The 14,332-nt window shown below is 40.3% G+C and overlaps 1 pseudogene; it reads right to left on the bottom strand.

The window, feature by feature from the left end:
* LOC109891578 (THUMP domain-containing protein 3-like) overlaps nt 1-14,332 on the bottom strand; it is a 34,350-nt pseudogene that overhangs the window by 5,961 nt on the left and 14,057 nt on the right.

The raw sequence follows: 14,332 nt of genomic DNA, 5'->3' as shown, positions 1-14,332 counted from the left end.
TGACTCAAGACATTTCAGCTTTTCGTAAAAAAAAAAAAAAAAATGAAAGTAGCTAGGGCTGAATGCACTCATGACTCAATTCTATGTGCAACAAAATTACTATGTGTTTCTCTAAAGTGCTTTGTGAAAGCAAACCACTAAGATTGTATTTGATAACTTAGCTAGTCATGCTGGCAATAGAATACGTTTTCAAATGATGACAACCTGACGCATATTGCGATTTCTAATGGACCGTTATCAGATTGCGTAAATAACAACAGTAAGAAACAAAAAACTGCAAGTGTGCTCGCTTCAGTTTCTGAAAAGCACAGCTAGGGGAGTTAAAGGAAAGGTTCACCCATTTTGAATGTTATAATGTTTTTGTGCATCTCTGTTCTATCTATTCCCTGGGTCATTTCATGTTTTCACGTGTTTCTGAGTTATCACCAAGCGAATGTGGATGTGAGTTGTGTGAGTGTGGAAAGTATTAAGCTGACTGAAATTTGGATAATAGGTACTGAGTGACTGTATGAAAGTGTGTGTGTTATTCTATATGTATGCGGCAAGACTATAGAGTCTATAGAGACCATAGCATTTATGACTATATAAACTATTGATACTATGGATGCTTAGGGACTATAGATGCTGTAGGGACTGTGATGCTATAGGAACTACGGATGCTCAGACTATAGCTACTGTAGAGACTATGGTTAAATTTAGACTTTATTGGAACCTTGGCAGGGATACATATGATGTAAGAAGGCTAGAGCTAGTCTTATAGAAAAGACTAGAGCAAGTAACGGTACCATGGAAAGCCCCACAGACAGCTGTCTGTGGGCATTTATAAGGGATGTGTCTATGTGGCCTGCAGCCACTAGTAATAGCACATGGTGTTATTATATATGTTTGTGAAATATATATATGGTGCAGAGATGCACATAGGGTAATAAGGGAGATTACTGAGTGTGTTTGGGAATAGTGAATTTGGATATGAGAGTTGTGTGAGTGTGAAAAGGATGTGTTAAGATGATAGAAATGTGGATAATAAGCTGATTGAAATCTGGATAATAAGATATTTAGAACAATCAGATATATTATTACTATTAAGTACTGAGAGAATGAGAGCTGTCAGGGAAAATGCTCCGGTGTGAAAGAGGTAATATGGGAGATTACTGAGTGTGTGTCTGAATGGATACCCCAACCAGTTCTATGAGCTGAGTTCTTCAATCTATAATGTTATCTACGGTTATTATATATGTTTAGGAATTAGCGGCAAGCTAGTCTTAGGAGAAGGCTAGAGTGAGGGCAGGAGGCCCCACTGACAATTGTCTGTAGGGATTTATAAGAGAAGTATCTACGTGGTCAGAGAACCACTGAAAACTGTTGAAGATACATATGGTGAATAGCTCAGAAGTGTCTACATGTGTCTGCAGTTACTACTCACATGTGTAACGGTAGTCTACATGGTCTGAAAACCACTGATAATAGCAAGAGGTGTTATTGTAGGCATTTAGAGTTGTTGATGCACATCAGTGGTGTGGATGTCTGTAGGCATTCATGATCTGTAACGTTATGTAGGGAATCTGTGTATGTGAGAGATATGAAAGGAGAAAGTACTATTAACAAATATGCTGTTAAATAGAACAACTAGTGTAAATATCTAAACCCCTGTATGAATAGAACTTGTTCTCAACTGGCCTACCTGGTTAAATAAAGGTGAAAAAAAGTCTAAAGGAGGAATTAGTGAAGTATACTCGGTTACTAGAGATTTGATAAAGTCACAAAAAAGAAAAATAGTAATAACTATATACAACTTGCACACCCACACGTAGACGTACGTAAGTGGTTTAAAATGCGTTAAGAGAAGTTAATAGTATAATGATTAACTAGATTTGATAAAGTAACAACGTATGAAAGTACAATGGGTTACTAGAGTTTTACTTGTTAGGTAGAGACTTAGTAGGGGACATCGATAGGGGACTGATCAACAGCGCCAGCCTAGGTATTGTGAAAGTTCATCCCAGAAAGAGTCTCTATTCTCGAGTGCTACCTTAAAAAAGGAAGCTCCCTCCAAAGTTTCTCTTTCTTTCTGAATTGGCAGATGTATTTTATAAATTCAGCACATGTTAATCTTAAAATAATATACATTTAATATGTTTCAATATAAGGTCACATAGCGAACAGAGCATTGGGACTGATATTAAATTAGAGGCCACCATTTGGTGTTTGGGTTAGAGATAAGTTTCCTGTGGAACAATAGATAGCAGCCAGAACTAACTGAACTCAAACAGGCTGTAAGGGACACAGTGGGGAAATTTGGGACAGAGGTATAAGACATATTTTTGACAAGATCCAATTATTATTCAATTTAATAGTTTTAAACTTTTATAGTTATAGTTTGGGTAGCACAAATTATTTAAGTAAGAAGGTAATGTCAGAGGTTTCATATTTGGACTACTTTATGTCCCAGGGACAGTTAGTACAGAACTGTATGTCAATGCAACAGGTCAAAAAATATTACAATTACAAGTGAGGGGACCTGGGATTGTTTCCTTTAGAAGGTGCCTATTTCGCTTTACAGGAAACCGTATCATCTGTTGTGTCTGAAGTATAATTCTGTATATACATGGTTTTACCAAGACTTCAAATCAAATTTTATTTGTCACATGCGCCGAATACAACAGGTATTCGTGAAATGCTTACTTACAAGCCCTTAACCAACAGTGCAGTTCAATTTTTTTTAAATAAATAAAGTAAAAAATAAAAAGTAACAGAATTACATAATAACGAGGCTATATACAGTGGGATTTCTTATAAGCGTCCGAATTAGTCTCCCACTCCTTAAAAGCAGCAGCTCTAGCCTTTAGCTCGGTGCGGATGTTGCCTGTAATCCAAGGCTTCTGATTGGGATATGTACGTACGGTCGCTGTGGGGACAACGTCCTCAATGCACTTATTGATGAAGCTGGTGACTGAGGTGGTATACCCCTCAATGCCATTGGATGAATCACAGAACATATTCCAGTCTGTGCTAGCAAAACAGTCCTGTAGCATTGGACCACTTCAGTATTAAGTGAGTCACTGGTACTTCCTGCTTTTGTTTTAGCTTGTAAGCAGGAATCAGGAGGCTTGAGTTATGGTCAGATTTGCCAAATGGAGGGCAAGGGAGAGCTTTGTATGGGTCTCTGTGTGTGGAGTAAAGGTGGTCTAGATTTTTTTCCCCTCTGGTTGCACGTGACATGCTGGTCAAAATTAGGTCAAACAGATTTAAATTTGCCTGCATTAAAGTCCCCGGCCACTAGGACTGCCGGTTCTGGATGAGCATTTTCTTGTTTGCTTATGGCCTTATACAGCTTGTTGAGTGCGGTTAGTGCCAGCATCGGTTTGTGGTGGTATATAGATGGCTACGAATAATATAGATGGGTAGATAGTGTGGTCCACACCTTATCATGAGGTACTCTACCTCAGGCGAGCAATACCTCAAGACTTCTTTAACACTAGACTTTGAGCATCAGCAGTTATTGACAAATAGACACACACCCCTGCCCCTTGTCTCATCAGATGTAGCTATTCTGTCCTAGCGATGCACAGAAAAATCAGCCAGTTCTACATTATGTCGTTGTTCAGCCACGACTCGGTGAATCATAAGATATTACAATTTTTAATGTCCCGTTGGTAGGATAGTCTCGACTGTAGATCATCGAGTTTGTTTTCCAGTGATTGAACTTTGGCCAATAGAACCGATGGAAATGGCGATTCACTCGCTCGCCTACGAATCCTAACAAGGCACGCGAATGGTAGGGATTTGGACCTGTAAACTCAATTAAGCTTAAGAATTTTTAGGACTGATTAAGACATTTATTTTCTTTCTTCCAGAACTTGGAATGTCCTCTACCAAGTTTCTTTGACATGTTTCCAATTATTCTGTATCTCTCCCTTTGAAAGGCTTCCTGAGGCAGGTGCCTTAGGAGAGCAGTCGATGAGACTGTGCACTATACAGTATAAAGGTACCCGAATCCGGTTGTTAAGGGAGCTTTTATATGTTATGAAACTTTGTTAGTGGTGTTAATACTGATTTATTGTGTGGGGTCTTTTTCTTTTGTTTAAGTGTGGATTTCACAGGTTATAAAGGATGCACACAAATGAACATTTTCTGAAGTATCTATTGTCTATTGAGTTTTGGTTGAACACATGTAAATTCTCTTGATAAAAAATGTATTGAAAAACCCAAATGTAAACCTTATACACAAAATGTTTGAAAAATCTTTAAATAATGTCTGAGGTACAGGTAAAGAAACACTCACTTAAATGGGGATGAATGACCTCTGTCCTGACTTTCTGGTGAGGCCTGATCACCCTCACTAGAAAGACTAGAGACATTGGGTGAGATTTAAATGGGATATGTAAACACTAATAATTAGGAAGTAGTTTATAATTTATTAACAGTCTTGTGTGATTCAGAACACGAGAAGGAGAGAGAGTGCTGCCCCTGAATGAGATACACCTGTCTCAAGTCCATTTTACTATTACCTTACGGGATACAATTAAGCTAAGATGGAGTCATCAAGGGTTGTAATTCTAATTGTATTAGTTATTTTGATGAGGCAGTGAAGTTTTCCCCACCTCTATTTTTATATGAAGAAGTGTATTGTTGTGTTGTTTGTTTTTGTCTTGCTTCAATACAAATCTCACCAGATTGGGTCTTCTGAATGGTCGGGATTTCTCCCTCAGGATTAGCCCTCTGACTCCCTGACCCTGTAACTCTGAGGTGAGATCGCCAAGATGGAGTATAAGCTACTTTGGAGAAAAAAATGGTTTCAACTGTGTGTTGTTATTCTCTTTGACATTTGTCTTAGACATTTGTATTAAGAATATTGGCAGTAGTAATGTCATACAGTGAATTGTCTGGATTTCCTGAAACAGAAATGCCCTAAACTAAACTGTTGTTCTGGTCTGTCTTCTCTCGAGGTTATGGCAAAGGTGACCACAGATGGTATCTAGATGCATGGAAGGGATAATTAATCTGAGAACAGTGTGAACCTCACCCCCTCTAACCGGCTGAAGTAATGGCGACAATGACGTTCACTATGGTTCTTCACCACTTCTACCGTGGGACCGGAGTCCAAGCCAGCAACCTGTACACAGCATCCAGTCGAAGCTATTAACTGCCTTCTCTCTCATGCCTTTTCTCTCTGGAGTGCGCCATGAGTCCACGTGGAATGAGCATGGAGAGAGATCCCGTCCAAACTTATCTCATGCTGCTGGTGTACTGGTAGGAAAATGGACAAGACTTAATGGACTGTAAAGGACAGTGGCAGCTCAGGTGAGAAAAATTAGGACATTATCAAGGGCCATCCACTTTTAAAATGTGCCATTGGGAGGTCGAACTGAAACGCTAGAAGAATGAGTGCTGGGAGGGAAGGGGGTGGTCAGCCATGCCCGTAATTAGGGCTTATCCAAAATTGTTTATTTGGGGTATCAGGTTGATTGTGGATGTCCGCACACTGCGAATGTTATAGTACTTTAGACTAGAAATGCATTGAAATACCGATCGATCATTAACACGCCAATCCATAAATAAAATAGTGTAATGAAGCATATGTGTAACTGTATGAAGTGAAGGTCTTAAGCCATGGTTTTGCAAGTTGGATTGTACAACCAAGAATGAAGAGTTTGAAAGTGTCTGTGGTTTTATGCGTTGATTTTGTTTACTTACTACTTAGATTGTAGATTTTAGCTTTGGTATTATGATTATGATGTCACGACTTCGGCCGAAGTCGGTCCCTCTGCTTGTTCGGGCGGTGTTCGGTGGTCGACGTCACCGGCCTTCTAGCCATCAGTGATCCATTTTTGCATTTTTTATTGGTTTTGTCTTGTCTTCCTTCACACCTGGTTCCAATCCCATCAATTACATGTGTGTATTTAACCCTCTGTTTCCCCTCATGTCCTTGTCAGAGATGGTTTGTTTGTATGTGATGTGCATGTATCATGTTGGTGTGCGACTGGTTTTGTACCCACTTTTGTTATTTTGTACATTTTGTTTTTTGGAGTTTTATCAGCATTTGTTAAACAACAACGTTTTTACCAAGTTCGTACTCCTGCGCCTGACTTCCCTGCCACCAACACGCACCCATTACATATGAATGCAATTAGATTCACTCCTGTTAAGTATAACCTTTATTATGATTTATGACAATTATGTATTTTGATACAGAAGCTAAAATCTAATGCTTACCTTAACATTTTATGATTATTATCACACAAGTGATGAGCAGATGGAATGTGATATCTTGCAAAGAGACAGCCTTGAAAATGTTCACATTGTCTTAGTGGCATAACCAATCCTTGGTTCCTGCCTGTGCTTGATAAAGATATGAGGGGGGAGACATGACACCCTCCTTAGGAACATCTGTCAGAACGACCAGAATTTGTTCTAAGATAGGAGACGGTGCCAGACAAATGTCGGAACAAACCCTATGAACCATGCCTATGTAACGTGTCTGTAACCAGTATATAAGAGATTTAACGGGACTGCCCCGAGAGAGCTCCTGATCGACATGTGTACTTGGTGCATTTAGTTGGTTGGAACCTCTTAGTAACATTTTATTAATTTGGTTATTCCATAAACTATCAAATGAGTAAGTAAACAAAATCAACGCATAAAACCACACACTTTCAAACCCTTTATTCTGGTTTGTAAAAAAAATCAACACATAAAACCAAAGACAAACCCTTCATTCTGGTTTACACAATCCAATTTGTAAAACTATTGCAGTAGAATGTTTTAACTTAAGACCTTCGCTTCATACAGTTACACATCACATACAGTCATACGCTTCATTACACAATTTCATTTATGGATACTGGCAATGACATTTCAGCATGTTAATGACAGATTAGTATCTCAATGCATTTGTGTAAATAACAATACATTTTGTAGAGTGCAGACCTCCAAATGTCAAAGAGAATAACACACTGCTGAAACCTTTTTTTGCAAATGGGCTTGTACTCCCCTATCACATTGGGGACCTCACTGCAGACCTCACTGCAGTTACAGGGTCAGGGAGTTGATGGCTAATTCATCCAGCAGACACAATCTGGTGAGATTTGTATTGAAGCAAGAAATTTCTTCATATAAAACACCTTATCCTTTACCCAATCAAGCTCTCTGTCTGTAAGGTTACCTGCTTTGGTCCACATGGCAGTCTCATCACTGTCTGTTAGCAATCCACAAACCCAACAATCTGATACATTCTGTAGTACAGAGACATTACTAGCTATTAGTAAGAAAGTGTTTGACCCCGGGAAACTGTCGGGTTCACCTAGGGGTCATGAAAAGGGTAGTACCAAAATGTTTGATGTATGAGAATAATGTATTATTCTTATGTTGAATTAATACAAAGGGAGGGGTTATAAGACCTCTCCCTCCTTACATTAATAGGGTCCTAGACTACAGATGAACAATAAATATACATTATGAGGTTTTAATATTGTTCCACAGTTGTTTTCTAATTCTCTCTCTCTGCCTCATTAAAAAGAGGCCCCTCTGAGTAATGTGTGACTGTGAAGAAGGAGCTCTGCAGGGGAGTGGAGGAGATAAGACTAGTCAAGCATTCCACAATAAATCAACTTTGGGAGTGGACGTTTACTGCTAAGTTTTAGATAACATTAAAAGCCATTGTTTATATAACTTGATTGGCAGGGTGTTGGTCTCAGGAGTAAAAAGGTAATGACGTAGGTAGTGACATCACCAGGCTAGACTGAGGGTGTAACAAAACAACTTGAGACTTTTTGTTTGATGTAGAACTTACTCTGAAACATGCGTGGTAAGTTACTTAATTGTCAACTTCTGTCTGCAATTGCATTAATAAAAGTTTTTTGAATTATTTAATTAAATATATTGTCATAATGCTAATTTCACCAATGAGCCAATGATGACAAGGACGAAAGGAACGAACCCTAACAAAAACTTAAATCCATTTAGAATAACTGTCACCCATTACCAACATAAACTCAGCAAAAAAAGAAACGTCCTCTCACTGTCAACTGGATTTATTTTCAGCAAACTTAACATGTGTAAATATTTGTATGAACATACGATTCAACAACTGGAACAAACTGAACAAGTTCCACAGACATGTGACTAACAGAAATCGAATGATGTGTCCCTGAGGGAGGGGGGGGGGGGTGTCAAAATTAACAGTATCTGGTGCATTAAGTGCTACAATGCATCTCCTCCTTATGGACTGCACCAGATTTGCCAGTTATTGCTGTGAGATGTTACCCCACCCTTCCACTAAGGCACCTGCAAGTTCCCGGACATTTCTGGGGGGGAATGACCCTAGCCCTCATCCTCCAATCCAACAGGTCCCAGACGTGCTCAATGGGATTGAGATCCGGACTCTTCACTGGCCATGGCAGAACACTGACATTCCTGTCTTGCAAGATATCACGCATAGAACGAGCAGTATGGCTGGTGGCATTGTCATGCTGGAGTGTCATGTCAGGATGAGCCTGAAGGAAGGGTACCACATGAGGGAGGGGGATGTCTTCCCTGTAACGTACAGCGTTGAGACTGCCTGCAATGACAACAAGCTCAGTCATATGATACTGTGACACACCGCCCCAGACCATGACAGACCCTCCATGTTGATCCCGCTCCAGAGTACAGGCCTCGGTGTAACGCTCATTCCTTCGATGATAAACAGAAATCTGACCATCACACCTGGTGTGAAGAGCACTTTTTGCCAGTCCTGTCAGTCCAGCGATGGTGGGTTTGTGCCCATAGGCGACATTGTTGCCAGTGATGTCTGGTGAGGACCTGCCTTACAACAGGCCTACAAACCCTCAGTCCAGCTTCTCTCAGCCTATTGCGGACAGTCTGAGCACTGATGGAGGGATTGTGCGTTCCTGGTGTAACTCAGTGTTATGTTCCCCAGTTTCTATATTGTGGTTTGTATGTGTGTGTTTTAGGAAAATGGCTTCCTGGAATACCCCAAGCAGCTGATTGGCCGACTCCATGGCAAATTGGAGCTGACCCCGCCCTCTCGTCAGAGGACGCAGCTGTCTTCAATTACCAACTCCTTCTCCAGCTATATAATCCAGTGTTCTGTTGCTCAGAAGAGAGATGATTGCTGAGAGAATAGATCTAAGGGTGATAGCCTGTGTTGGTTGTGTCTTAGAAAGAGCTTATTGTTATAACCTGTATTGGTTGTTGTTCAGAGAGAGTTTCTTTGATATTTTGTGTTGGTTGTTGCTCAAATAGTGTGTAGTATTTTGTAGCCAGTCCTGCAAAGGTATATGTATGCCAAAAGGACTGTTTGTGATTAGGAATTATTCTGTTTGTTCTCAGGGGGGAAGGGGAAGGCACCTAGGGAGTGCTTAGGCAAGAGGCCTGCGGGCATACATAACCCGTAGTAGTTTACTGTCTATGCACACTAGGTAAGACCTGGGTGGACCACCCCCGTATTTTGGTTAGTGCACCAGGTGGTGCTAGTTAGGTAAGTAGTGGTTAGGCAGGTAAGGTAGAAGAGGGGGCTTTGACATTTACTTTCTTTGCTTTGGTTCCGTTCAGCCTCTTTTCTCAACATTACCGTGTGATGGAATAAATTCCTAGTAAAACGGTAAATTCTCTGCCTTTGTCATCCTTACTCGCACCTACAGTCCCATACCTTTCACTCCACGGGGAGTTGCGTTGTAGCAGGGTGTTGCGTTCCCTCTTCCTAGAGGAGTTCGTAACACTCGGCCAGTTGTTGCCATCCTGTACCTGCCCCGCAGGTGTGATGTTCGGATATACCGATCCTGTGCAGGTGTTACACGTGGTCTGCCACGGAGAGGACGATCACCTGTCCATCCTGTAGCGATGTCTTAGGCGTCTCACAGTACGGACATTGCAATTTATTGCCCTGGCCACATCTGCAGTCCTCATGCCTCCTTGTGCCATTCGGATGAGCAGGGACCCTGGGCATCTTTCTTTTGGTGTTTTTCGGAGTCAGTAGAAAGGCCTCTTTAGTGTCCTAAGTTTTCATAACTGTGACCTTAATCGCCTACCATCTGTAAGCTGTTATGGGCAGGCCAACATCCGGTGAAATTGCAGAGCGTGAAATTCAAACAACAGTATAAATATTTAACTTTCATAAAATCACAAGTGTAATACATCAAAACAAAGCTTAAATTCTTGTTAAACCAGCCTCCTTGTCAGATATCAAAAGGCTTTACAGAGAAAGCAAACCATGTGATTATCTGAGGACAGTGCCCCGCATACAAACACATGAAAAACACATTTCAACCTGGCAGGTGCGACACAAATGTCAGAAATAGCGATATAAAAAATGCCTTACCTTTGATCTTCTGTTGACACTCAAAGGTCCCAGTTACACCACAAATGGTCATTTTGTGATAAAGTCCTTCTTTATATCCATAAAAACTCAGTTTAGCTGACGCGCTTCAGTCAATAATCCACCCAGTTTCCCTCCATCAAAATGCATACAAAATGAATCCCAAACATTACTAATAAACTTTTCCAAACATGTCAAACAACGTTTATAATCAAACCTTAGGTACCCTAATACGTAAATAAACAAAATTTACGATGGGGAATCGTTATTGTCTTTCCCGGAGAAAAATACCAACGAACGCGTGTTTAAACCCTTTACAATGAAGTTCTGTGAAGTTATTTGGATTTTTACAAATTATCTTTGAAACACAGGGTCCTGAAAAAGGGATGTTTCTTTTTTTGCTGAGTTTACATAAAAAAACATATTGAATAGTTTCCTAAGAACGCAAAGTGAGGCGACCATCTCTGTCGGCGCACTTTTTCAATTTAAAACACAATTTGCTGTAAGCTACTATTTACTAGTTAACAAAAAATCATGTATGTCATATGTTTTTTTTTTTATCTGACACGCCAGGTGGATTAACAACAAGCTAAGCTGTTGTGTTTTGCTACATTGCACTTGTGATTTCATGAAAATTAAATATTTTTAGTAATTTAATTTGAATGTGGCGCTTTGCAATTCAGCGGATGTTGACGAAAATGCTCACGCTAACGGGATGGGTGCGCCAAAAAGTTAAAGAAATTTCTAAAATGTTATGTACCAGGTTTACATAGATTTTTGGGGGTACATTTCTTATCAGGAGAATTGACATGTGTGCAACAAACTCTGACAATAGATACTTCAGAATTTAATTTGTTATGCCCTTTAAGGTGCATCCTTTTCTCAGGAAGTCTTTCAAAAGGGAGAGATACAGAATCATTGGTAAACATGTAAAAAAAAAACTGGAAGAAAGAAAATAAACATGCACTTAGTTTGCACATCTTAAATCAGTCCTAAAAATTCTTATTCTTAATTGTGTCTACTGATTCTTGGACAGGACGTCTTGATAAAACCTTGTGTATAGAGAATTATACTTGAGACACATCAGATGATATAGTGTCCTGTCAAGCGGAATAGGCACCTTCGAATGTAAACAATCCCAGAGCCCCTCTCTTGTAATCTTATCATTTTGACCTGTTGCATTGACACGTCCCTGTGACATCAACTAGTCAAAATATGAAACCTGTTTAACAAATCTGATAGGACCTTCAAAAAGTTGGTGCTGGCTTATCAGCTCAATATTCGGTACTAAAAACATTTACTTGGATCTACTTCAATTCTGGACACAGTTCCAAGTGTGGTTTAGGTGACATTACCTTCCTGCTGAAATCACTGGTTCTACCCAAACTACAGAATTGAGTAACAATAATAATAATAATAATAATAATAGGAAATTGTCAACAATGTCTCTTGTTCAATTATTCATACCTCTGTCCCAAATTTTCCACTGTGTCCCTTACAGCCTGTTTGAGTTCAGTGAGTACTACTTTTTTAAATGTATTATTGTAACATTCTCTGTTTCACGGAAACATGGCTCTCTCGGGATATGTTGTCGGAATCGGTTCAGCCACCGGGCTTCTCCATGCATCACTCCCATAGAGATAAACACCTCTCTGGGAAGAGGAAAGACGGGGGTGTATGCTTCATAATGAATGACTCATGGTGTAATCATAACAAAATACAGGAACTCAAGTCCTTCTGCTCACCCGACCTAGAATTCTCGCCAGTTACAGTGCCTTGCGAAAGTATTCGGCCCCCTTGAACTTTGCGACCTTTTGCCACATTTCCGGCTTCAAACATAAAGATATAAAACTGTATTTTTTTTGTGAAGAATCAACAACAAGTGGGACACAATCATGAAGTGGAACGACATTTATTGGATATTTCAAACTTTTTTAACAAATCAAAAACGGAAAAATTGGGCGTGCAAAATTATTCAGCCCCCTTAAGTTTATACTTTGTAGCGCCACCTTTTGCTGCGATTACAGCTGTAAGTCGCTTGGGGTATGTCTCTATCAGTTTTGCACATCGAGAGACTGACATTTTTTCCCATTCCTCCTTGCAAAACAGCTCGAGCTCAGTGAGGTTGGATGGAGAGCATTTGTGAACAGCAGTTTTCAGTTCTTTCCACAGATTCTCAATTGGATTCAGGTCTGGACTTTAACTTGGCCATTCTAACACCTGGATATGCTTATTTTTGAACCATTCCATTGTAGATTTTGCTTTATGTTTTGGATCATTGTCTTGTTGGAAGACAAATCTCCGTCCCAGTCTCAGGTCTTTTGCAGACTCCATCAGGTTTTCTTCCAGAATGGTCCTGTATTTGGCTCCATCCATCTTCCCATCAATTTTAACCATCTTCCCTGTCCCTGCTGAAGAAAAGCAGGCCCAAACCATGATGCTGCCACCACCATGTTTGACAGTGGGGATGGTGTGTTCAGGGTGATGAGCTGTGTTGCTTTTACGCCAATCACAACGTTTTGCATTGTTGCCAAAAAGTTCAATTTTGGTTTCATCTGACCAGAGCACCTTCTTCCACATGTTTGGTGTGTCTCCCAGGTGGCTTGTGGCATACTTTAAACAACACTTTTTTTTTTTTTTTTTGTATGAGCTGAAAGTTTAGAGGGACGGCCAGGTCTTGGTAGATTTGCAGTGGTCTGATACTCCTTCCATTTCAATATTATCGCTTGCACAGTGCTCCTTGGGATGTTTAAATCTTTTTGTATCCAAATCCGGCTTTAAACTTCTTCACAACAGTATCTCGGACCTGCCTGGTGTGTTCCTTGTTCTTCATGCTCTCTGCGCTTTTAACGGACCTCTGAGACTATCACAGTGCAGGTGCATTGATACGGAGACTTGATTACACACAGGTGGATTGTATTTATCATCATTAGTCATTTAGGTCAACATTGGATCATTCAGAGATCCTCACTGAACTTCTGGAGAGAGTTTGCTGCACTGAAAGTAAAGGGGCTGAATAATTTTGCACGGCCAATTTTTCAGTTTTTGATTTGTTAAAAAAGTTTGAAATATCCAATAAATGTCGTTCCACTTCATGATTGTGTCCCACTTGTTGTTGATTCTTCACAAAAAATACAGTTTTATATCTTTATGTTTGAAGCCTGAAATGTGGCAAAAGGTCACAAAGTTCAAGGGGGCCAAATACTTTCGCAAGGCACTGTACTGTCACAGCTGTCTACATTCCCCCTCAAGCAGACCGGGCTTCTCCATTTATATGAAAAATGTATATGGCCCTAAAGGAACCTCACTGGACTCTACGTAAACTGGAAACCATATATCCTGAGGCTGTATTTATCGTAGCTGGGGATTTTAACAAAGCAAATGAGAACAAGGCTACCTAAATTCTAGGGGGTAATACACTCGATCACTGCCACTCTAACATCCCCGATGCATACAAAGCCCTCCCCCGCCCTCCCTTCGTCAAATTGAGCCACGACACCATTTTGCTCCTACCGTCTTATAGGCAGAAACTCAAACAGGATGTACCAGTGACAAGAACCATTCAACTCTGGTCTGACATATCGGAATCCACACTTCAATATTGTTTTGATCACGCGGACTGGCATATGTTTCGGTCAGCCTCAGAGAATAACGTTGACTCTGTGAGTGAATTTATAAGGAAGTGCATTGGAGATGTATCCATTGTGGCTTAAAATCTACCCTAACCAGAAACTGTGAATGGGTGGCGGAATTTGAGCAAAACTGAAAGAGCGAACCACCGCATTTAATCATGGAAAGAGGTCTGGGAATATGGCAGAATATAAACAGTGTAGTTATTCCCTCCGCAAGGCAATCAAACAAGCGAAATGCCGTTACAGGGACAAAGTGGAGTTGCAATTCAATGGCTCAGACACGAGACGTATGTGGCAGGGTCTACAGGAAATCACGGAGGACAAAAAGAAAATCAGCCACGTCACGGACACCGATGTCATACTTCCAGACAAACTAAAACACCTT

This window comes from Oncorhynchus kisutch, linkage group LG5, assembly GCF_002021735.2.
Source record: "Oncorhynchus kisutch isolate 150728-3 linkage group LG5, Okis_V2, whole genome shotgun sequence".
NCBI lineage: Eukaryota > Metazoa > Chordata > Actinopteri > Salmoniformes > Salmonidae > Oncorhynchus > Oncorhynchus kisutch.
This window is presented reverse-complemented; position numbering and strand designations above follow the sequence as displayed.